Below are 26,061 nucleotides of genomic sequence, written 5' to 3'. Positions count from 1 at the left end.
AGGACATATGTATAATAATTGCTTTCACGTGAAAGTTGACGGCAAATTTTGGACAAACATTATTTACCACTGAGTAATGATATGTTAAAATTGGAATTGGGTTGGAGGTGTAATTGCTAGGCGTGAATTCATATTATTATTATATGTTAGGGGTAAGAAGATTGAGGTGCTGCATTTAAACAAATAAAAAATTGCTACTGCATATGACCAGGCTGCTGGCAATTCATTTTCATACTAATAAAAGGCGGGATGCCCATAACAATCAATACCAATAATTTTGCGCTTTAAATAGTACTAACAACACAATTTAAACTTCAACAACACTAACATATGGAAGATAAGACAAGACAATCAGGCCCTATGTTGGCTCAAGCTCGCAAGTAGTAACTATTTGAATATCAATTATTAAACCAAAGAGGGGTGAACATATTATTCCAAGCAGTGGGAGAACAAACTCAAAAACATCAGGAAGAGGGAGAGTGAGACAGCCCAAATACCATTCTCGAAAGGGACTTAGGTACATACATTAACGCCATTTTTAGCATGCCTTGTAGAAAAGAAAGATGAATAAAGACATGAAAGAAAACGAAAAAATCTAAGAAGAACAGCATCAAAGAGACAAGAGACGGAACAAGCCAACATGATGAGACGATCAGAAAAGGAGAAATAAGCATTGCAACGAAGAAAGCCAGCTAACAGATCAACAAGCGATGAATGAAACAAACACACAAGTTCCATATTAACTAATGTTTTTTAAAAAATCTAGTCCTATTTTGAAATGGAAATCACATTAGCATACCAAGAATAGGGTCAAAATAGCAACCACGAAAGAACTATTTCAGCTATCCTAGCTTGCATCGAGCCAGACAAGCGACCCAACCATAAAGAGAAAACAAATAAATGCTAAAATCGAAAGAAAACTCCAGCTCAAAGATCCATAAAATTTCAGCTTTTAGTTTGCTAGAAAAGGCTCATTTTAACTTCAAACAACCGAGACACATGGATTTAAAACCGAACTACCTCTCGACAGACGAAAGTCATGAATGAGGAATAGCACAACAACATTTTTTGCAGGAAAGAAAACAGAACAACAGCCCACTTCATTTCATCCCAAACAGAGCATCAAACGAAAGAGTCGGAATTCTAAGAGTTTACCTTTTAGGGTGCAACGAACTGAGACGACGAGCTTGAGAGACGAACTTCACCACGTCAAAACTTTGAACCCGAGCAACAGTTGAGAAGTATGTGCAAAATATCGAATACCCCCTGAAATCAATTGTCCTTTCTGATTTCTTTAGTATGTATTTCTTTAGCTACTTTTCTTATTCTTAGTAAGATTTTCCCAACTCCGAAAAAATCTCCCCCTTCTTCCCTTTTTTTTTTTTTTTTAATACTGAAACAGTAAAAATCTATATAAAGGATCTAGGGTTCGACTTTAAGGGGGAAAAAAACTGATTTTCGGGTAAGAACAAGAGACCAAAATTTGAAATTCAAACTTTCAAAAACTTTCACCATTTTGGGAGGATATACTTTTCTGAAAATTCAACCCCATTCCGAAAGAGGAAATAGGGACAGTTGCGTGCCTGCTGCGATTCGTACGAGTACAGGGCTTTTGCTGTTGGTCACGTTGTGCTCCTTGTTGGAGGAGGAAGAAGAACGAGAAACGTATGAGTGGGGTCGGTTGGTATTTGGTACGCTGTATGTATTGCTGGAATGGTAGGCTGCTGGAAATAAAGAGAGTGGGCTGGAAAACAAGAAAAATGGAATTAAGAGTGGGCTGAGAATTTTAAAAGGGGGTTGTGCTGTTGGGCCGGATTAAAATGGCCCAAAGTTGGTCCTTTAAATGGGTTGAAATGAGGTGAGAAATAGATGGTTGGATTTGAATTAGACAAATGACCAATTAGATTGCAAACTTAATCAATTTAAGATTAAAACCTAGCCAATTTGAATTTAATTGGTGAAATTGGCTAAAAGTTAAATAAGATGAATTAATAAGAAATTAATTATCGAGTTTCTTGATCTTAACAAAATAAAATAATTAACTTAATTGTAAACTAATTAATTTAAAAATATAAACCATTACTTAAACCGAACCAATTAACAAAATATTTAACTAAAACTAAAATCTTTTGAGACAATTTCAAATATTCATAAAATATACTAATTATATACATAATTATATAAAATATTATATTTATTATCTTAAAATTTATAAAACTGACAAAACTACTTAAAATGACTTAAAAATTATTTTGAATTTTATAAAGCCAATTATTTCAAATCATTTAGAATTTAGGAAGCTCGATGATTAATTTATATTGGGGAGGGTCAAAATTGGGTGTCAACAACTGTCCCTCATTTTACTTGGATTGATGCAAGCAATTCGAGGAAGATGAAATTGACAAATCCAATTTTGACCGACCACATTTTCATCTTTTTTGAAAAAAGGTTTTTTGGTACGAATTTTAGAAATTATGGTCGGACCCCAGAAGTGGGTTTCCTACATATCTCAGGCTATATGAGAATTCAGGTCACTTGTAGTTCGATATGCTTGATCTTACGCACGATTTTGAAAGAATTCAAGAGTCATCCTGATACCGAATTACGTAGGGACCGGGATGCTCGAGAATAAGATTTAAGAGAGAGTGTTGAAATACAGACGAGTTTTCAACACTAATCCGGCCTACATATCCCTCAACTTAGGGAATCAGGCTGCTTGTAGTTCGACTCTATTGGTTGAAAAGGAAATTTATTATGCAAGAAAACCTTCGGTTCTGGAAGAGTGACAATTACCGAGTATGAAAAAGAGGTTTGCAACCTCTTAGTCATGAATGTGGCATGCTTCACACTCATAATTAAGAACTTACACTAACATAATTTCCAAAGCTCTTGGTGCATTGTCACTCAGATTGGAATGCTTCATCCGGTGAAAATCAAAATTTCCAGATGCGAGACTGAAATCGATAAACCCAAAGAAAAACCCACATGCCTTATGATAGGGGTGTGGTTTGATTGTGGTGGAAGTTGCTTCTTAGCTCGCGTCCTAAGAGTTTGATACTCCTCTTCGGACTATATCACAGTTCGCTGCTAAGAAAAAGTTCCACGTTGTGCTGCATCCTTATTGATGTCGTCCGCACCTGTGGTTGAGAATTCATCTTTTCGGATGCTCTCGACAAAGACTGAAATAAACTTGTTAGTAGAAACTGTAACTGAAAAAAGTGGTAGCATCTCTTACAATGTTTTTCAGTTACTCTTGTTGTGAAAGATGTCACATAAGTATCTTTAGTATGTGTTTGCACACTCAAAGTAAATAATTAGTAGACATAGTACCGCTCTAGCTAGCGGTTTGAGTCAAAAATAAAGAAAGATCATGCATATAACAAGTGAGTATATATTTACGAATAAGCATAAACATCTTTTTCAACTAGATGAGAAAATAAAGAAGTATTGAGAGTAAAAGATAATGGATACCGCTTTCGAACACAGTATGTCCATTACAACTCATGATTTGTTGTGGATTTGGAGGTGTCATTGCTTGTTTTCTACATGGCAAACTCCGGTGATCTTTGCAACGAGCTAGATGACTCAATGATTATCCAACTGTAACGAGATGGATGGCTCGATAATATTTCAACTGTAACGAGGTGGATGGCTCGATAATATTCCAACTGTAACGAGGTGGAGGCTCGATAATATTCCAACTGTAACGAGGTGGATGGCTCGATGATTTTCCAACCATAACAAGGTGGATGGCTCGAGGAGTATCCAACTGTAACGAGGTAGATGGCTCGATGATTTTCGCATCCTCAGCTTTCGCTAAGGGAAAGTTCCACATTGTGCTGCATCTTTTCTGATGTCGTTTGCACCGTATTCAACAAATGTTCTTTTCTATAAATGTTTTGACGTCAGCCTCCATCGGTTTTGACGCAGTAGATGATGACTTGCTATGATATGGATGACGATGCTTCATTGATGATCCATTGGTAGGATGATATTGATCTATTGACAGGAAGATGTTGATCCATTGATAGGATGATGATGCTTCGTTGATAATCCATTGGTAGGATAATGATTGATGATCCATCGGCCGGATGATGTTGATGCTCCATTGATAGGATGATGATGCTTCGTTGATGATCCATTGGTAGGATGATATTGATCCATTGACAGGAAGATGTTGATCCATTGATAGGATGATGATGCTTTGTTGATGATCCATTGTTAGGATGATGATCCATTGGTGGGATCATGTTGATATTCCATCGATAGAATGATGATGATGTCCCTCTCGTGGGTGGTATTATCTTTTTTGATAATACTGTAGAAATGTCCCTCTGGGGGTTTTCACATTACCGCATCTGACATCGACGCGATTTGTGAATATTCTTCAAATATTCTTGATACTGAAAATGTATTTGATGCCATTGCAGATGCTTGTACATGTTGAGAGTGATTCTTTCACTTGTTCATATGTGAACATTTGTACTCATTGTGATTCATGCTTTGAGAAAAGTTGTCAATTTCGGAGAGCTCCTCGCTCTTTTGACTTTTTCATATTCATTGAATGGAGGAATATGATGATCTTGAGGCAAACTTATAAACCTGCATCTACAGAAAAATTGTTAGTTTTTTTTAAAACAACTGATCTGTGTTGAGTTCTTCTATCGCTTGCTCTTTGTCTTGCTATCTTCGGTTGATCACTCCGATCTCTTACTTCTCGATAGACATAAGATGAAATTATGCAAAATATTTAATATATCAAAAGTCTAAAAGGGGATTTTCAAAAATCACTGACAAATGTCATGTCATGCGTAGCTTAAATGAACGTCCTTGGTTCGAAACTTCGGTGTATCCGATAGCTTGTTCTGGATAATTCAAAAATCCTTAAATCTTAGGAAATATCTGACACGGTCGTCTCAAAATCTGCTATAAATGAAAGGTTTTGCAGTTGACTCTAAGATCCAAAGGTGTCGGAGATTGTTGTAATTGACTATGAACTTTAGCGATGCCTAAGATATTTGAAGTTAGCTTTAAACTTATAATATGCTTGAAATATTCAAAATTTACTACACACTTCTAGTGATGCTTGAAGAAATTTTTGAGGCCATCCTCAAAAATTTCTGTCCCAGTTAGATGTCTTGGGATATTTCGAACTTTTGATATATGACTTGTAGAATTTTTGAGATCCTCTCAAAAAGTTTGTCCCAGTTGTGATTCTAAATGTATCTTCAATCTTGACTTGTTGTAGGGATCCTCTTCTTGAGAATTTTTGAGTCCCTCTCAAAAATTTGTCCCAGTTTCTATTATAAAGAAAAATAGAAATCTTACGGGAGATATGACCGAGCCGTTGTGGCGCCTACGTATCCCGTGGAGGCAGGAATCAGGTCAAACATAGTTCCCCTCTTGAGGATTAACGAAAAGAAAATTTGATAAGGAAATGACCGAGGCCGATACAGGCCGCCTACGTATCTCATTCTCGAGAATTCAGGTCAGACGTAGTTCATTACAATATATAATTTTCTAACTACAGAACATAAGACGATTACAAATAAAAGATGCAATTACAAGGAAAGAAGTAAAAGAAACTCTGAATCTTCAAATATTACAACTCTTGATAGTATTTGCGTTGATTGGAAACTTGAGATGAACGTCTACGACATGTTATCCAACAAATGCATCGATGTATTTTCCAAGTGAACTATTGAGTTCTCTTTTTGGATCTTCTCTCAAATGGACCCTAATTCTGACTTCTTTGACACAGTCATCCTTTTCCAGATTTGCAGTTTATGTCTCGTTCAGATTCAAGTTATTCAGATTCTCGAACTGCTTCAAGTCTTTGACAAGGTATTCGAATATCATGATCTCCTCGTCATGCTTTTCAAACTCATCTTCATCTACCTCATTTTGTTCATTCAGCTAGTGACATGACATGATATTGACAGGTTTAAAAAAAATAAAAAATTACTGAAACTATAAAGAAAGACTGTTAGATAGAAAAATAAAGCAAGAAAAATAATTTTTGCAATATAAGAGGCTTTCATTGAAAACAAGGAAATACGAACTTTGCCTATGACAATGAGCCATTTCGCCTTTTTCAAAACATTACGAGGGAAATTAAAATATAATTAGGTAAAATAACACAAAAGGTGGGTTCTGGGCCTCATCCGGACTACCCCCGATTTTAGAAATAGTATAAGATTTATCTTTGTCTATCAAGCTGAACGAGGAATCAAGAGTGGAGTGGAAGTCCAATTAAGGACTTGCTCCATTGGCTCGGCATCTCGTATGCTTAGCGTCTCGATCCTCTTCTTGGGCGCATCATCACCTTCTTCAAAAGGATCCTCAATTCCTTCTCCAAAACCTTCATCATTGGCATATTCCTCCACCAGAAAGGACTGGCATAAATAAGGCAAAAACTTTGGTAGAGCATGATTAATCCCTTTCTCGTTCTGACCTTCTCTTACCACAGAAGCAAAAACTTGATGGGGTATCATGCTCGTAAAATTGAGTTTCTCACTTATGCTCGGAGAAGCTACAAATTTCTCAAGGTAGTCAGGACCTGCCGTAACTATTGCCTTTACCGTGCACCACTCATCCTCTGTCTCTATCATATTGATAGTGGCGCCTCCATGGTTTGGCAAAGGGTTACTGTTGATGTTGGGTGCAGTGGTACTGACCACTTTTTGGTCGATTAAGTCCTGGATCTTGTGCTTCAAATTAATACAGTTTTCAGTATCATGCCCAACACTATTGGAATGATACGCACATCTTCGATTAGCATGGTAAAATCTTGAGCTAGTATCGACTGGCTTAGGCTTGACTGGATGAATAACACCTACCGCACTCAATTGTTCAAATAACTTCGTCCGACTTTCAATAAGAGGAGTAAACTTTCGAGCAGGTTTCTTCTCAAGACGTGGACAAATAGGATCATATTGGCCTTGCTGAGGGAAAGGCATTTGACGATGATATGGGGCGTTTTGATGAGGAAGTGCTTGAGACTTTGGGTCAATCATGTTAATAGCGAATCTTCCACGATTCCACAGTGAATCACCACTGGCATTGGAAGCGACAGTTTGAAGAGTGACAATTCTTTGATCAATCAAGTCTTGAATTTTATGCTTCAAATTGATGCAATCCTCAGTGGTATGCCCTGCACCTCCTGAATGGTAAGCACAATGAAGATCGGGCCTGTAAAGTCTGGAATTGACATTGACATTTTTTGGATCAATTGTTCGTATCAGACCAGCCACTTTTAATCTCTCAAAGAGTTGGGTTCGACTTTCAACCAAAGGAGTAAAGACTCGAGAAGGTCTTTTCAAAAACTCCTGACAAGAAAGATTATTTCGTGAAGGTGGAGATACTTGGCGATAACTTGGAGGATTTTGGTGAGCAGGTGTTGATGTTGGGAAATTTTGGTAGCTAGTATGGGCATTTGGGTAACTTGATAATGATATTTGGTAACTTGATTGAACGTTTGGGTAATTTGGCAATGGAGCTTGGTAGTTTGATTGGATGGGGTGACGATTTTGTGGAGCTAAACGGTAGGTTTTGGATGGCAAAGGCTTTCGAACATTGACACTAGCATGCCTCTTTGATTTTTGGCTTGATTCAAATGAGATAGATGAAACATCTTCCCTCTTCCTCCTCAATGGTCCCGAGGATTCATCTTCGGGAGTCATTCGGATGATTTTCCGGTCTTGAGACCGTCTTCAATAGCTTCACCAACTCTAACTATCTCACTGAACTTCCCTCCTAAAATGAGCAACATCCTATTGTAGTACTCCGGCTCTTGAATGCGCACAAATACTTCAATAATCTCTTTCTCGGTCATGGGAGGCCTAACTCTTGCAGCCTCTCTTCTCCAACGATAGGCATATTCTCGGTAGTTTTCGGTAGAATTCTATTTGATTCTCTCCAAAGAGTATCGATCAGGGATGAATTCTACATTATAACCAAACCTTTCAATGAAGTCTTTAGCCAAAGCGTTCCAACTTGGCCACTGCTTGATTTCTTTAGAAATAAACCATTCCAAGGCTTCTCCTTTCAGGCTACGACTAAAGAGTCGCATTAGCAAAGCTTCATCTCTCCCTACTCCAATAAGTTGATCACAATAAGACCTCAAATGAGTAAAAGGATTTTCAACTCCAGTATAAGTGTCAAATTTTGGTACTTTAAAACCTTCTGGAAGCTCCAAATGTGGATGACGACACAAATCTTCATAACTCAACCCCACGATTTCAGGGGTGTACTGAACGTCCTTCATTGCATCCATAACTTCATCTCTGATGTTTTGCTCAGTCTTTCCCTTTATGACCTTCCACTCTTTCTCATTCTTCTCATAATGCTCGAGTTCAACATGTGGGGTAAAGGGAGGGTACAATTCAGGTGATATTGGAAGATGACATGCGGTTTTTAGAGGTATGGGTTGAGTGGTAGATGGGTTTTGGACAATTTGAGTAAGGATTTGATGGACAGGAGGAAAATTTTGGAAAGTGTTGGTATTTGGGTTTGGATGAGTAGGTAACTTTTGGTGTAAAGAGCTAGCATGATATGGGTTAGGGGTGGTTAAGTCGATGATGAGAGGTTTTGGTATGGTAGAGGGGGATGAATTGTTTGAAAAATCCTCGAGCGTTGGATCCGAAGTAGGAAAATGGAGTGGAGGTCTTCCGTTGTCTAGAGTAGGAGTGTTGGCAATAACGGCTAGATTCGTCAAATTTCGTGTCTTATCCATTTCCGCCCTCATTTCAGCAATCTGTTGGAACAATTGTGCAATCAACTTGTTCTGTTCGACAATGATGGGGTCATTTACAGTAATTTCGGTCAAATTTGTATTCTCAACATTTTCAACCACTTTTTCTTTGCCTTTTGACAAACATTGGTCGGAGAAGGAATCTTTGGGGTCTTTGGACCTTGTGAAGTACGGATGTTCAGTCATTTTTCTCAACACAGATCAGTTTTGAGTACCTGACAAAGAAAAACAACTCAAAGGCAAATGTGTTAGTCTGTGTCGTTGATAAATAATACAAAATATCACACACATTATTGTAAACACATAAAGGTTGTTTTATTTGAAGATAAACTAGCCCACATAAAATGACTAAATAGACGAAAATTTGACTATTTTATTTTTGAGCTTAATGGACCCGAATGTCGACTTGAGTCGGGACAAAGTCTATTGTATATTTCATTGTCATACTTTGCTTTTCGATTGAGATATAACTCTAATTTCTTTGTAAGACTTGGAAATATAGAATTTCTCAAAAATGGGGACCGAACCTTGAAAGGCTGCCTACGTATCTCACAAAAGAGAATTCAGGTCCTACGTAGTTCGACCTTCCTTTTTGACTTGAATAAATCAACCTTTTCTGAGATAGGAGAGTAAGAGTTTGAAAGTGAAGTTCGAATTTATTGGGAAACTAAAGACTCCAAGAGTATTTGGACGCACTATTGATAGTGACTTGATATTTGTGCTTAGGGGTTTCTAGAAAGTTTTCAAGAAGGGGTGAGCTAGAAAAATCTTCAAATAAAGCAACATATTCACATAAACAGTTATAACACGTAAACAGTTATTGCGCATTCTAAACATATATGTGACTCTTTTATGCCAAGGGTAGGCCTAACGATTTGAAGGATGTATAGATCAATTGAAACGTTGCATTGCCCCAAAACCCAAATTTATACAAGTCTTATGAATAAACTGAATGGGGATACATAATAGGGGGAAAGGGATACGAAAAATTAGTCCCACGCAGGGGTACAATCCTAAACTATGCTTCCATGGAAGATCCTTCATCCTTGATTTCTTGTTGTCTCGGGATGTCCGCACTTTGGATATAATAGTAGCTTGTAGAACTCCTTCTTTGACTAGAACAAACTATTAGAATCCCAACCCCCAAGGAACAATGATTTTTCCAACAACGTATACGTCCTTCAAATTTAAACACATAAAAATGATCGTCCGTTTATGCCGTGGGCCGTTTTGGACTCAAGGTGGTCTCTCTAATGGACCCAACACGCCTTGGGTGTTAGGTCATCTTAGTTCAATGCGCTAAAAAGATTTGGTTTCGCTCTATCCTAGTTGACTAAGAGTTGGTTTTTGAAAGACCGGAAACCCGAGTTGGACAAACTACAAGGTGAAGTATAATAAACGACGTTGGATGACCACAAGCCAACTATTCGTTTATCACTTCAAAAGATTTCAAAGGTGTTTTTCTGAAGGACAGTCGTGGAAAGCCACGTAACCGTCTTTTTTCCTAATGCAAACTATTTGCCATTTGGCGGAATCGGATGCCATGAATGTAACGATTCTATATATACGATAAATTAAATAAGTAAATCGTTAAAACACAAAGCCAAATAAATTAATTTTAATGTTAGAAACCATTCAAATCCCCAGCAGAGTCGTCATTCTGTTTTATAAGGAAAATATACTTTAGACTGGTTTAGAGTCGCCACTTAATTTTAAAGCAAAATTAAGAAAACTGTTGTTTTCAAAAGACTAAAACAGAAATCTAGTGAAAACTTTAAAAAGGGTTCGAGATTTTTATTAACAGTCTAGGAAGGTTTTAAAAGCACCTAGAATGTCCACTAATGTGGTTATCCGACAATTAATTATTTGGCTAAAACAATTTTAACTTAACTCATCTTGCAAAATTGAACTATTTTGTAGTCGAAACTATTTTAAAGGGGAAAAAGAAAAATGTTGAAATATTATCATCTAAGTGAGGTTTTTTCCTTGCAAAAATTCTTCAAGTTCTTTTAAAGGTGATCGATTTGGTAAAGTTGTTAAAACGAAATAAGCGTCTTTCGGGGATTTGAATTTTTTAACCTTAAGATTAATAACGGATATTAGCAAATAAACAAACACAAAAAGATAAAGAGGGAAAGAGACTTGGAGGCCCAAGTCTGGTTTATGTTCGCCTGGGCCAGCACTTGGGCCTATTTTCGTTTTTGGGCCTTCGGCCCAATTCTTGCCTGTTCTTTGCACCTGTCCTAGACTAACGAGGAAAATATAATAATAAAGTTTTCTTTGGGCCTTAGGCCCAATCTTGCACCTGTCCTAAATTCTAACAAACAATAAGGGATGAAACGACAAGGGCTTAGGCCCAAAATAACAAAATACAAATTTGAATTTTGGGGCCTGTAGGCCCATTTTCCCATCTTCGTATACACTAGGCGTATACTAGTGCATACAATCCTGTATCAGCTCCAAACACCTGTATGCCCACGCCAAGGATATGTTCTTCAATTTTGAAGGTTGATCAACTCAACAAAAAGGGGATTGGGCCTCCAAGGCCCCATAGGAAATGCAAGAAGGAGATGGGAATCCGTGAGGACATGGACGTATTTCACATGCAACAAAAACAAGTAAACTGATGAGAAACGACCCACATGACTTAATTAAAGAAACTAAAATAGAGTAATGATCACTATCGCCTAATCATCACAGTGAGAACAAAAACAAAACAAAAAAAAAAAAAAAAAAAAAAAATTAATTAGGATTAAAATTCGGTAAGCTCTAATATTGTATTGTATATATTGATTGTTAATAGGAATACATATTATTATTATAAAATGAAATTTGAAGGACATATGTATAATAATTGCTTTCACGTGAAAGTTGACGGCAAATTTTGGACAAACATTATTTACCACTGAGTAATGATATGTTAAAATTGGAATTGGGTTGGAGGTGTAATTGCTAGGCGTGAATTCATATTATTATTATATGTTAGGGGTAAGAAGATTGAGGTGCTGCATTTAAACAAATAAAAAATTGCTACTGCATATGACCAGGCTGCTGGCAATTCATTTTCATACTAATAAAAGGCGGGATGCCCATAACAATCAATACCAATAATTTTGCGCTTTAAATAGTACTAACAACACAATTTAAACTTCAACAACACTAACATATGGAAGATAAGACAAGACAATCAGGCCCTATGTTGGCTCAAGCTCGCAAGTAGTAACTATTTGAATATCAATTATTAAACCAAAGAGGGGTGAACATATTATTCCAAGCAGTGGGAGAACAAACTCAAAAACATCAGGAAGAGGGAGAGTGAGACAGCCCAAATACCATTCTCGAAAGGGACTTAGGTACATACATTAACGCCATTTTTAGCATGCCTTGTAGAAAAGAAAGATGAATAAAGACATGAAAGAAAACGAAAAAATCTAAGAAGAACAGCATCAAAGAGACAAGAGACGGAACAAGCCAACATGATGAGACAATCAGAAAAGGAGAAATAAGCATTGCAACGAAGAAAGCCAGCTAACAGATCAACAAGCGATGAATGAAACAAACACACAAGTTCCATATTAACTAATGTTTTTTAAAAAATCTAGTCCTATTTTGAAATGGAAATCACATTAGCATACCAAGAATAGGGTCAAAATAGCAACCACGAAAGAACTATTTCAGCTATCCTAGCTTGCATCGAGCCAGACAAGCGACCCAACCATAAAGAGAAAACAAATAAATGCTAAAATCGAAAGAAAACTCCAGCCACGACAATTCTCAACACGTGGGACTTCGAATCACCCAAAACCGAGCTAAAATTAGTGAGATATGGCCAAAACAAAAATACCAAAAACAAGGACTCGAAAAGGCACTGTAGTCAGGTTTTTTTCACGAAATTACCTTAAACGGGAACCCCAAACCACTATCCGAGCTCACCAACGCGTTGCCCTCGAAAAATCTCACAACTTTGCCTTTTGAATCGCCCAAATCGGTTGACAGATGAGAGAGTTAAGAGAGGTTGAAGTTTTGGTAATTGTTGCTGGTTTTCTGCATTTATTGCAGAAAATCTGCAATAATTTCAAAACCTTAAACTCCGACGGGGTGCTCCGATCTCGTTCGAAACCCCGTGCACGCAAACGAGATATGCAACCATACCAAATTTGATATTCCAGACTCAACGGCGCAGTCAAAATTTCCATCAGAGGTCATTCGATAAAAAGTGGGTCCCACTTCCAAAGGCCATTTTAAGCCAAAACCCACAAAAGGGCTCGAACAGATATCAAAAACCTCGGGACACAAAAGAAGGGTCAATCTAGACCAAACTCGACATTCCGGAGCTAACTGCACTGACGGAATTCTCGTCCGAGCGCGTTTACTCAGAATGTTGACCAAAGTCAAACTTAAGCCAAAATTCAAAGGCTAAAACGCCTAATCACACCGACTCACACTGAAAACCTCGGGAGTCATGTCGATCGTGCTACTAGCTTAAAATGACCCTTCCGGAGCTGATGAAATCGTCAGAATTGGATTCCGATGTCATCTTCTTGAACTTTTGATCGAAAATGATCATTCAAGGTTCATAAGCTCCAAAACACAAAAACTCACACCAAGACCAAACGAATGACCAGGTGACCGAACTGTCAGTCCCATCAAGTCATAAATGACTTGGGGTCGCTACAGGAACGCTCTAAACGACACACAGAAGGCAAGACACAAAAATGACCAAGAGGGTCATTACAGATCCTCCCAAACTCTAGAATTCCGGCCAAGTCCAAGACGACTTAATAGCACTATACTCCCTTTAGGGATGAAGTACTTTTCACCGACGATGGCATCAGAGACAGACACATGAGGAACATTAAAAGGCACAACGGGGTGGAGTCGAAAGGCCTCTTTTATGCAAGCCTTGAGATAATTTAGCCTTGACAAGTCTGATTCTTGAACCCATCTATTGATCCCAACAACAATGTTGAGTTCTTCTATAGCCTTTTGCAGTAACATTGGTTGATTTAACATTTCTGCAAGTACCCATTCAACTGCATTTGAGGGATTATCCACTGTTGCTGTTAATAATTCCTGAACATTATTTGTTTGTAAACCAATCATGTCAACACTTTCTGAGTAGATGAGCAATAATTTATGCTTGAATTTTATTTTTTATGATGAGTTAATACATAAAGTAGGTGGAAGGGAATGAGAATGTGCTAGTTAGTTTGGCCAAATTTTGGAAATGAAAAGTGCATATTTTAGAGAGTAGATTTGTTTGGTCGAAATATTTAAGAAGAAGAAGGGGTCGTTTGGTTGGGTAAGAGTTATCCCAGGATTAGTTATCCTAGGATAACTTATCCCACCATGTATATGGGATAATGTATCCCATCACTATGGTATAAATGGTGGATAAGTTATCCCAAACATGGCAACCAAGCAAGGTAAAAAAACTTATCCCATCATTATTTTCTTATCCCATTACTATTTATTTTTATCCCTTACACCAAACGATCCCTACCTATTTTTTAGTAGCAGCAGAAGTTAAGTACAAAGTATTGTACTAACAAATATTGACAAAAATATTTTTAAAATTGATTAGCCAAACATAAATTGCTATGATCCTCCAAAAGTACATGTTTTATGAAGTTATAAACTCTTTTCAAAATAAGTAAATTTTGAAAGCTTGATCAATAGTCTATCAATCATAAAATTAGCCAAAGGTGATAAAACAACACAAAACAACTTTGTTTTATCACATTATTTATAAGTAATTGAATGTATACTTACAAGAATTTGTGCCTTAATCTCTTTAACATTCATCAATGGATTTCCATTTTTATCTTTGAGCATGATAAGAACATCAAGAATATCCTCTTCCAAAGATTTGTTGCATCTTTCCATGTTTGTATCCTATGATCAACTTCAATATCAATATGTTTTGTTGCTGTAGCATAGGCTTTCTTGATAATTGCCTTGTGACCATCCAAATCAAAAACACTTAACCATGGTAAGTAATCTGATATACTAAAAGAATAAACATATTCAAGAAGTGTAAAAAGGGCATCAAATTGCTCCTCTTGTTCTTCTACAATTCCAAATAATGATCTCTTGCTGAAAATCATATTCCTAATTACATTCCCACAATAATATCTTGTTACTTCCCTTAAGTTAATAACAAGTATTTGGTTGCTACATTGATTGTAAACGAATCGATGAAGGTGGTCAGCTTCTTCATCCCTTTTAGGACGAAGCCATTGAAATGATTTTGGTGACAACACATGGGAAGTTAGCATATTTTTCATTTTCATCCATTGATCACCACTGGGGACAAAAACTGGGGTCAAGTAGCCATTACTAACGATGCTCCCGGACATGCAAACAGGTCTGGATGAGAAAATAGAGTCCTGAATCTTCAAGAACTCACAAGCAAGTTCAGGAGAAGTTACAGGAATAACATGATAATTACCAACACGAATGCAAGCAATTTCAGTATTCATTTCCTCCATAATTTTGTGTATTCGATGAGTTAATGCATTCTTATTTTTTAGGATGATTTGAGGAAAACATCCAATTATAGGCCATGATTTTGGACCTGGAGGGAGTGGTTTATTGTTTCTTACACTACTATTCCATTTCTTAAGAATAATAGAAATGAAGATTGTCAATAGAATGGAAATAATGAAGAATGTAGTGTTATTGGAGATAACCATAAGAAGGTGGTTTGATATTTTCATCATTTTTCTCTTGTGATTGCTAACTCTTTATGTCTTACACTGTTTATAGAGGTATGATAACTAGTTTAATAGAGTACTTATTTCGTTTTAGTTTATGTGATATAGTTAAACTAATCAGCATAGAATTTTAAAAATATGAGAAAACTTTGCAATGTCTCAAAACTATCTTTAAGAAAAATATGAGAAAATTTTGCATTGTCTCAAAATTATCTTTAATAAAATTACTTTTTACCAAATATAAGATAGAATCATTAAATATTTGTCAAATAAAAAAAATGACAACCGACTGAAAGCAATTGTACATTTTGTAAGCACGTGGGAATATAGAAATGTAGGGGCCATTTATGGTATGCTAAAGTTATCACAAGAGTTCTTTATCTACGGATAAAAATGTAAAATTATTTTATGTTATATTTATTTGAAAGTATTAAATAAATTTTGAATTATTCTATAATTTATATAATAGTAATAAAATTAGTTATTGTATAGACATGGTGAATCAATTTATTTTTAAATAATTCATTCTAAGATAATTGATTTAAGAAAAATATGAGAAAATTTTGCATTGTCTCAAAATTATCTTTAAAAAAATTACTTTTTATCAAATATAAGATAGAATCATTAAATATTTATCAAATAAAAAAAATGACAACCGACTGAAAGCAATTGTACATTTTGTAAGCACGTGGGAATATAGAAATGTAGGGGCCATTTATGGTATGCTAAAGTTATCACAAGAGTTCTTTATCTTCGGATAAAAATGTAAAATTATTTTATGTTATATTTATTTGAAAGTAGTAAATAAATTTTGAATTATTCTATAATCTATCTATATATAATAGGAGAAGAAAAAATGACACATGTCAGCACCACAAATTTTTAGAATTTTAAATTATAAATAATTAAATATTATATAACTAATTAAATAATCTAAATTCAAAATTTGAAATAAAAATACACATGTCAAATAAAGATCAATTGGTTATGTATCTCCACTTCAAATCACGTTAAATAGATTTTTTTAAAATTGAATCTAGGATAGATTTACTATTTTTTTAAAAAAAACTAACTTATGACTACCTTTTTTTTTTAAAAAAAAAAATGCACTTATATAAACACGGACAAATATCGTCAATTTACATAAACACTGACAAATGTCAGAACACAAAAAAAATCTATATTTTATTTTTAAAAAAATTGAATTTATAAATTTGTAAATATTGATTTTCTTTTTAAAACAATTTAATCTAGGAAATTTTAAATATTTCAAAAAATATCCAATTTATAAAATTTATATCTATATATTTATATCTCTCCCTATATATATCTATCTATATATAATAGGAGAAGTAAAAAATGTCATGTGTCAACACCACAAATATTCAACAATTTTAAAATATATATATATAATAGGAGAAGTAAAAAATGTCATGTGCCAACACCACAAATATTCAACTAATTTTAAAATTCAAAAAATAATTTTAATTTCTTAAGTTTGTATCTAATTTTAATTTCTTAACTTTATGAGTGTGGTGGCGCTGGGTAACTTTTTATCGTTTCTTAAAATTCAATTTTAAAACAGTTCTAATAAATAGGGTGTGTGATTCCTTTTTTTTGGGAAGTTATCATATTTTTAACAACAATAATAATAATACTAATAATAATAATTATTATTATTATAATTATAATTATAATAATAATCTTAATCTTCTTTTAAAATTATTTTTAAAGTATTTTATAGAATTATATTAAATTTTGAATTTAGATGTTAATTAGTTTTAAAATATAAAGATGTAAAATTTAAATTTCAACAAAAACAACAACAACAAAAATGAAACTCTATCTATAATTAATAGGTGTTACGAATATACATACCAAAAAAATTACACTTGACAATTAATAAGTGTCATCAATTATTCATTTTTGTGATATATTTTATCCTTAAATTTTTTGCCTTAAAATATGAACACATTATGACAATATACTTTATTCTTATAAAATCAAGTATTTTTATAAAATTTAAGTTTTAAAGTTATATTTTTATAAAATCAAAATGATGTAATGTATTTGAACAATTAAGTATTTTTTAGTAATATCCGTGCAACGCACAGAAACGTATACTAGTTTATATAATAGTAATAAAATTAGTTATTGTATAGACATGGTGAATCAATTTATTTTTAAAATAATTCATTCTAAGATAATTGATTTTGAGATAACTTATTCCCAACTAAACGATCCCTTAAGACTACTATTTTTGTTTTCTTAAAGAACTATGATATCTCATCTACTCAATTGCGCTATTTTTCTATTCCTTTGGTTTAATTCATAATATATATATTTTTAAAAAATTATGAATATATAATAAATAATTTTATTTGCATCAAATATAATCAAGTTTTCATTTACATAAAAAAAAAATGACCCAAAATCAGCTATGCAAGCAAAACAACTTATTTTTTAAAAAATGGTCTTATATATATTACTATATAAGAAGAGTGAATAAATTCACTCTTCTCTTTCGACACGTGGTTGAACATAAGTGTGAATGTGAGGGTATTTTGGGTATTTAAAAATACCCTCACATTCACACTTATCTACTAAAAAATATATATATAAGTAGTAGATTTAAATATATTTAAAAATAATATAAGTAATACTATACTTAGTATGCTTAAAAATAGTAAAAACTACATAAAAAGTACTACATATCATATTACAATAATTAACAATTATTTGACACTTTCAATTCTATCAATGCCATATAAATTAGGATAAAAAAGGTAACATTTATATTCAAAAATAATATAAGTAATACTATACATTACAATAATTAATAGCTTAAATATTTAAAAGTTATATAAAATATTTAATTGACTCTCTAAATTCTATTGGTACCACATAAAATGGATTATATGATAAACATATATTGTTTGAAATTGACGAAAAAGAAACTATAAATTACAATAATTAACAAAAAAAATTGTCGGCTCCAAAAAATCTATCAATTAAGAACATATATTGTTTCAAATTGACGAAAAAGAAACTATAAATTACAATAATTAACAAAAAAATTCTCTCGACTCCAACAAATCTATCAATTAATGCCACATAAATTGGGACATGGAAAATAACATATATTCTTTAAAAATTAAGTTCAAAATGTACTATAAAATACAATAATTAACAACTTAATATAGTAAAGAGACATATAAAAAATGGTTAATATTTGAAATTTTGCATGTGCCACATAAATTAGAACAAAGAGAGTAATAAATATTATTTTCAAAATTCTGTAAAAAAAAGGTACTACAAATCACAATAGCTAACAATTTAAAATATTTTTAGAATCATATAAAAATTTCAATAACTTCTCAAATTTCATAATATATGACATAAGAAGAGGGAATAACCAATATATTTATAAAAAGAAATGACATATAAAATGAAATGGACAGAGTATTAGTTTTTGAAAATGGAAAAGGACAAAACACATATAAAATTAAAAGACATATAAAAAAAAGTTGGTTTAACTCTCAAACATAAAAAGTAACATATGTTATTAAAAACTTTAATAAAAAGTACTATAATTTACAATAAATAATAACTTAAAATATCTACAAGACAACAAAAAAAAGACTAATTTTTGTACTGCTTGTGTCACATAAATTAGGATTGGGATGATTTTAAAATTTTAATTTTGGTTATACATTATAAAATAGCCGAAAAATTGAATGATATAATTTTTTTAAAAATAACCGAATGAATCGTCCTATCGATAACCCTAATGTTACTTCTACTCTGTTTATTTTTACTTAAATTTAGAAAGATATGTTTCATTTCTACCCTCAATCTTATCGCTACATTTATTTGCTATTTGAAATTGAAATTAAAAAGACAAATGACAAATAAGTTTTTATATTAGCTCACTTATGAGCAAAATATATTATAACAATCTTTACTAATTTTATAACAATACATAAACTATACTCTCTCCGTCCCATATTAGATGGGCACTTCCAACTTTACACGGTGATTAAGAAATCATTAATACATTGGAAGACTTCACCATTTTGCCCTTTGTTTATATCAATGCACATTGAAATGAGTTACAAAAAATACACATACAATATAGGAATGGTCATATTAATTGTAGGGGTAAAATGGAAAAGAATTAATTAATTCTATCCTAATTTAATAAGTGCTCAAATAATATGAAAAAAATATTTTTAGTAAGATTCTCATCTAATATGGGACGGAGAGAGTAACAATATAACTTTATTAATGTTGGGCCCGGGCAGCGCCCGGGATTTCTTTACTAGTATATATATATATCATTCTACGTGAGAAATAAATAAGAATAGAATATTCATAAGGATAGTTTAGTCAAATTATACATTCAATTAATATTTTTAAAGATGTGAAAAAAATATAAAAGAAGAAATTTTCGAAAAAAATATCGTTTTATTATAGGGAAAAGACATAAATTCCCTTCCGAACTTATATCGAAAAATCACTTACACGCTTAAACTATCATGATGACCTATTACACACATTTATTATTCATAAAAGTGAATTTAATATCACCCTGATACGTGTAACACCACTCTCACAGGGTGTGGTGTAATACACTCGCCGCCACATCAGTGCTACGTCAGCGCCATATCAGAAATTATAATTTTTATAATATTTTTATTTTCTTTTCTTTACTAATTATTTTTCTTTGGTAACAATATTTTACACTAATTAATTATTAAAATTCTCTAATAATTATACCTTCTTCACCACAAAATCTCACCCACTCCATCTATTATCTCATGGAAAAAATCATATCTGGCTACAGTATTCACTATTGATTCTTTGTTTTTCACCATCACCATATCACATTCAATTCTTTCTTTTTCTTCGTCATCCATCACTAAATATCACCATCACCATTTTCAATATAAATATTTTCTTCTTCACCATCTTCAATTTCCACGCTTTTTTTCAAAATCGTTACCCAGCGCCACCACACTCATAAAGTTGTCATCTTCACCAAATTCAAAAATTGATTAATCTTCTTCACCACCTTCAATTTCCTCTCTTTTTTCACCTATTACCTAGAACCACCATACTCATAAAAATGCAATTACAACCAAACCCAAAAATTGATTAGCAACCAAAATTTTCTTAACAATGTCAAAAAATAGAAAAGATAGAAACAATCAACCAAAAACCTAAACATAACTTAAGCATTTATTAATTTAGGTTTATCCGAAATTCTTTTAAGATTCTTCCTTTAGTAAAAATTATCACAAAATACAATTATTCACTAACAAATATATGAGAATTAACCTAATTGCTAATCAAAAAGAAAAGTTGTGCTTTGAGATTGTGATGTATAAAGAATGAAAAAGAAAAGATGTGAAAAAATAAGAAGAGATATGAAAAAGAAGAATAGGTGTGAAGAGGAGGAGGATTGAAGAAGAGGTGTGGGGGTAGGGGGGGGGGGGGGGGGTTAAAAGTTGATTCTAATTATTATTTTTATTTTTATTTCTAAGCGACCCATGCAGTTTTTATTTTCATTTTATTTCTTTGTCACGTCTGTTTTAAGGGGTAAATAAATTCACTTTTTGAATAGTAAACGTGTATAATAGGTCATCATGATAGTTTAAGCGTGTAAGTGATTTTTCGATACAAGTTCAAGCTGAAATATATGTCTTTTCTCTCTTTTACTATTATATAGAAGAGGCTAGGGAAGCATGTCATGATCATTATGAAATATTTATGGTATTTTCGGTTTTTTATGCTTAAAAAAGGGTAAAAGACATAGATTCCCCCCTGAACTTGTATCGTAAAGTCAGTTACACGCATAAAATATCATGACGATCCATTACACACCTTTACTACTCAAAAGTGAGTTTAATACCACCCTGGGACGTGTAACACCACTCTTACAGTATGTGGTGTATTACACTCGCTACCACATCAACGATACGTCAACGCCATGTCAGAAACTATAATTTTTTTATATCCTTTTTGTTTTTTCTTTACTAACTAAATTTTCTTTTGCTAGCTATATTTTACACTAATAAATTTCTAATTAATTAGTGAAATTCTCTAATAATTATGTCTTTCATAGCAAAATTGCAAAGAAAAAGCTTTTTCAATGGCCGCCAAGAAAACTTTCAGAAATTCAATGTTGATTCATATAGTGAAAGAATTTCTTCCATTCCAAAAAGAATCACAAGAAGACTGCTTCCGTTTCTTGAGCATTAAATCGAGTTTTCAGTTGCAAATATTTTTTAGATCCGGACATATTATTTTTTTCTTATTCTATGTCCTTCATAATTTGAGTAAGGATCTTTCACGGAGATTTTTTAAAAGATAGGAATAATAGGAAAATAATTTTCTTCCCCCTTTCAATCGATCGCCTATCTTGTTTACTAAAAAAATCTCAACATAGCTCCACGACTGAAAAACCCCCAAAATTCTACCCATGTCGATGACGTGAACAAACACAAATCAAAACCCACAACTCATAAGTCACCTAATACTGTTTTGATTTCTTGTTGGGAGGTTTATGGGTAAAAAAAGTGATGTTTTTTAATTTACTTGTTACTACATTGCTTCTTGTTACTACTTCATTTAAGCTTATTTGGGTGTGAAGAAGATGAGAAGGGTAGGTATGAAGAAGAAGAGATGTGGGGGGGGGGGGGGGGGGGGGGGAAGGAGAATTTTGATTTTTTAATTGTTTTTTAACTTTAATAATTATATGACGCGCATAATTTGTTTTTATTATATTTTATTTTGTCACGTTAATTTTATGGGGTAAATAAATTAACTTTTAAATAATATATATGTATAATAAATCATTATAATTGTTTAAGTGTGTAACTAACATTTTGATACCGGAAGAAAATCTATGCCTTTTCCCCTTAAAAAAAAAAGGGTAACTTCATGAAGCAGGCAACCCTCAAAGCAAATTGTACTACCAATCAAAGCAATGTAAAAGCAGAATTAGCCTGTAAATTACGAATTTGGCCTTGTCTAAGGAAGCAAGCATGCTGATGAACAACTGCTTCCTGGACTCTTCTACATTTTAGAGATTTAGAGATGATATATTCTTATTATGAAAGTAATTCATATATATCCTTATCGAGTTATCATTATATAAATGGTTTAAATATATGTCACGCCCCGAGCTTATATCCTGGGCGGGACTGGCACTCAAGAACCATTGGTGGCCCCAACCAAACCTTTGGTCTGACTTATTTACTCAGCGGAAGACTTAAACTGTCATGGCCCAAACCGTCGTGATTGACACCCACACTAACCATCCGGTGGGAGAACCACTACTACTACCAAACTAAGCAACTAAAACAATACTAAGGCAATTAAGTTACGAAAGCAAGTTAATTAACTAAACAAATACAAAAATTTAATAACCTGAAAGTCAATGTACCAAAACATCTAAACAAATGATCCAAGTCTAAACAAGAAGGGATAAATCCCCAACTAATGAACTAATCAACTAGCTAGAACAAATATCTAAGTCTGAAAATTATGGACATAGACGAAAGTGAATCCCATGGCAGCATGGAAGAATTGGCTCACCCTTGAATTCGAAGCGACGATCATTGATCTTCTAAGCGAGGTCTGTTAATAGTCGCATGAAGATGCCCTGTACTCAACAAAAATAAGAGCAAGTGCATAATCAGTACACAACCACAGTGTACTGGTAGGATCGCGCGACTATCCCACTAGTGTAACATAAACAAGTCGAACAACATTACAATCACATGCATATATATATATCAACGTCTACAATATTATCAACATGTTCATCAATATACATTTATTAGAAATCATTGGTCCTCTCACGGAACCCAAACCCAAACAATTAGCATGCCGGAAGGTGACAATCGATCCCATATTTATGCTGAAACGTGGCAACCGATCACATAATTATGCTGGAACTTGGCAACAGATCCAAGTTAGTTATGCCGAAACGTGGCAATCCGATCCCATTCATACTCCACAATCACAAACACCAGTACATCAACAAGATCATACATTTAAGTCATGATTTCATGGCATTCATCAATTTGCTATCTCATTTACAACAAGTGTGATCAACATTGCAACATTCATACACATACAAGTGTCATAATGAAGCAAGAACAAGCATACATCATACAATCATAGAATCACAACCATCACATACCTTGAAACAAGATTGAAACCCTAAGAAACTTGAACCTTCCCTTTTCGGATTCGTTCCGATTGTTCTTGGTCTACAAACAATCACAATAACACGGGAATCAACAAACAATAGCTAATTACCTGAAACTATAACAATTCTATGAACCCTAGATCAAACCCATGATCCCAAACATCCAAGCTAGGGTTGTTTCCACCATAGAATCTATAACAAAACCTTCCCCCATCAATATTCACCCATTCTATTACGTTCTACGGATCGAGAAACGGCTTCGGGGAGTGAAAAACTTACCTTTAGCCTCAAGAATGGTGAAAAATGAGTAGAAATCACATGGGGGTCGTTCCTTAGCTCTAAAAGTCAAAAATTGCCAAATAAGGTCGTTTAGGGGTTTATTAACGACATTAAGTCGCGTCTGGCCCGCCACAGTGGCCCTCATTCCGTTGTAGCGACGGTGCTAGAGTGACATCAAGTCCCGCTAGAGCGGCATTTTCGAACCAGTGAGCTATCCATCATTTTCTATGATTTTAAGTCTCATTGTACCCGTCACAGCTCACTATATCCTGCTGTAGCGGCTCCGCCAGAGTGGCCAGACTCCCGCTAAAGCGGCACAAACGGAACCAGAGAGTCAACTGAAGAAATTCCAAAAATCCCATTTCACTACACATCTCTAACCCACGACGGTCAGAAAATACCCCTCACGCTAGGATCAATTTCGGGAGTTCTACTCGTCCGAATTCAATTCCGTAAAGTCGTATGGATTCCTTAACAAGTTATCTAACCACTCATGCAATCAAAACTATAATTACTCCACTCGATTTGTCACGCCCCGATCTACCCCTGAGATACGAACACGGGACCTAGGACCACAAGTGATCCCAAGCTAACCCTGCTGGTAAGATGCCAACTTAACCCTATCATTACCAGTCATTTGCATCACTCCAAAGATTTTCTTAACTTCATCAATGAAGTTTTGTGGGTCTTCACCAACTTGAAACCGTAAAAACTCAGGTAAATTCATCCTAACAAAATCTCAAACTCTAGCTGCCACTGATCCATCATTTCTATTAGTACGAACTGGAACCCGCTAATTGTTCTGGGTGGTCATACTCTGAGCCAACATCTGAATGGCGTTCCTGAACTCTGCATTCAACACTTCTTGATTAGGTACTAGAGGAGCTGCATTTGCATTCCTGGCATAATCTCTACGAGGAGGTATGATCTTAAGCACATACCGATGGATTAGAAAAGAGATCATACCAACGCACGATAAAATATCAAGAAAGTGAAGTTTTCCTATAACACTTCATAGTCTCCCTCTCATTAAATGTGGTGCACTTCATACCCATGAAAATGACTCTACTTAGTGCGAATTTTCAGACATCTTAGGACTCTTAAACTTAATGCTCTGATACCAAGTTTGTCACGCCTCGAGCTACCCCCGAGACGCGGACACGGGACCTAGGACCACAAGTGATCCCAAGCTAACCCTACTGGCATGATCATGAGCATACTAAAGAAAATAAACTGATGCGGAAGCTAAATCATAAATAAAATAAAAAAGATAGGGAATACCCATATACTATAACTGAGATATATGAAAACTGATGAGTTTAATACCAGGAAGATATTAACTCAATACTAAGCTGAATCTATCTATGTCTGAAATAAACCTCTAAACTGACTAGAAGTGTTGGGACATGCCCTAAGTCTAGAAAATCTGAAACTAAAAGACTAAAAATACTGAAAAGAAACTCATGACTATTGTCCTCGGAGAATGAGGACTCACCACTAATTCTGTTGAACTGGAGATCGGGAACCGATCTAAGCGTGATCTGGATGCTAAGAACCTGAGCCTACATCACGAGAAGATGTAACACACGTATGCGTTAGTACTTGAAAGGTACTGACCATGCAGGATAGAGTAAAGCTGAAATAAATATATAATTGAACAAAGCAAATAGGCAATGATATAATCTGAACATGATATAGATACAAAAAATATTGAATGCTGAGCTAACTGATGCAATGACCAAATTTACAACATGCTGAGACTGAATACTAATTGTACTGCAATAGAGTCTGACTGAACTGTGGGAGCTACTAATAACCGACATAAAACCACATGAGCTAAATGTGGAGTCCGATGTATACGCCCCATCGAGAGGACCCAATATACCTTGCCAGAGGTATAGAGGCATGCTGGCATGATCACTAAACTGATGTTGCCCACAGGGGGGACTTATACCTACGTGGCTCGTAGTTCTGGGACTATATGGGTAGGTTGAACCCTAGTCCAACTCGGTATTATGCTACTCCCAATAGATTAAGTGATTAACAAATTATGACTGAATTTCTGTAAGTTACTAGATAGCTCAAACTGAATA

At 34.2% G+C, this 26,061-nt stretch overlaps 1 pseudogene; it reads right to left on the bottom strand.

Annotated features, from left to right (window-relative positions):
* LOC125856293 (isoleucine N-monooxygenase 1-like) overlaps nt 1–15,474 on the bottom strand; it is a 49,017-nt pseudogene extending 33,543 nt beyond the window's left edge.
* Between the last annotated feature and the right edge of the window lie 10,587 nt (nt 15,475–26,061).

The sequence above is a fragment of the Solanum stenotomum genome, chromosome 2 (genome assembly GCF_019186545.1).
Source record: "Solanum stenotomum isolate F172 chromosome 2, ASM1918654v1, whole genome shotgun sequence".
Classification (NCBI taxonomy): Eukaryota; Viridiplantae; Streptophyta; class Magnoliopsida; order Solanales; family Solanaceae; genus Solanum; species Solanum stenotomum.
The sequence above is the reverse complement of the archived record's forward strand: the minus strand, read 5'-3'. Positions and strand labels throughout refer to the sequence as shown.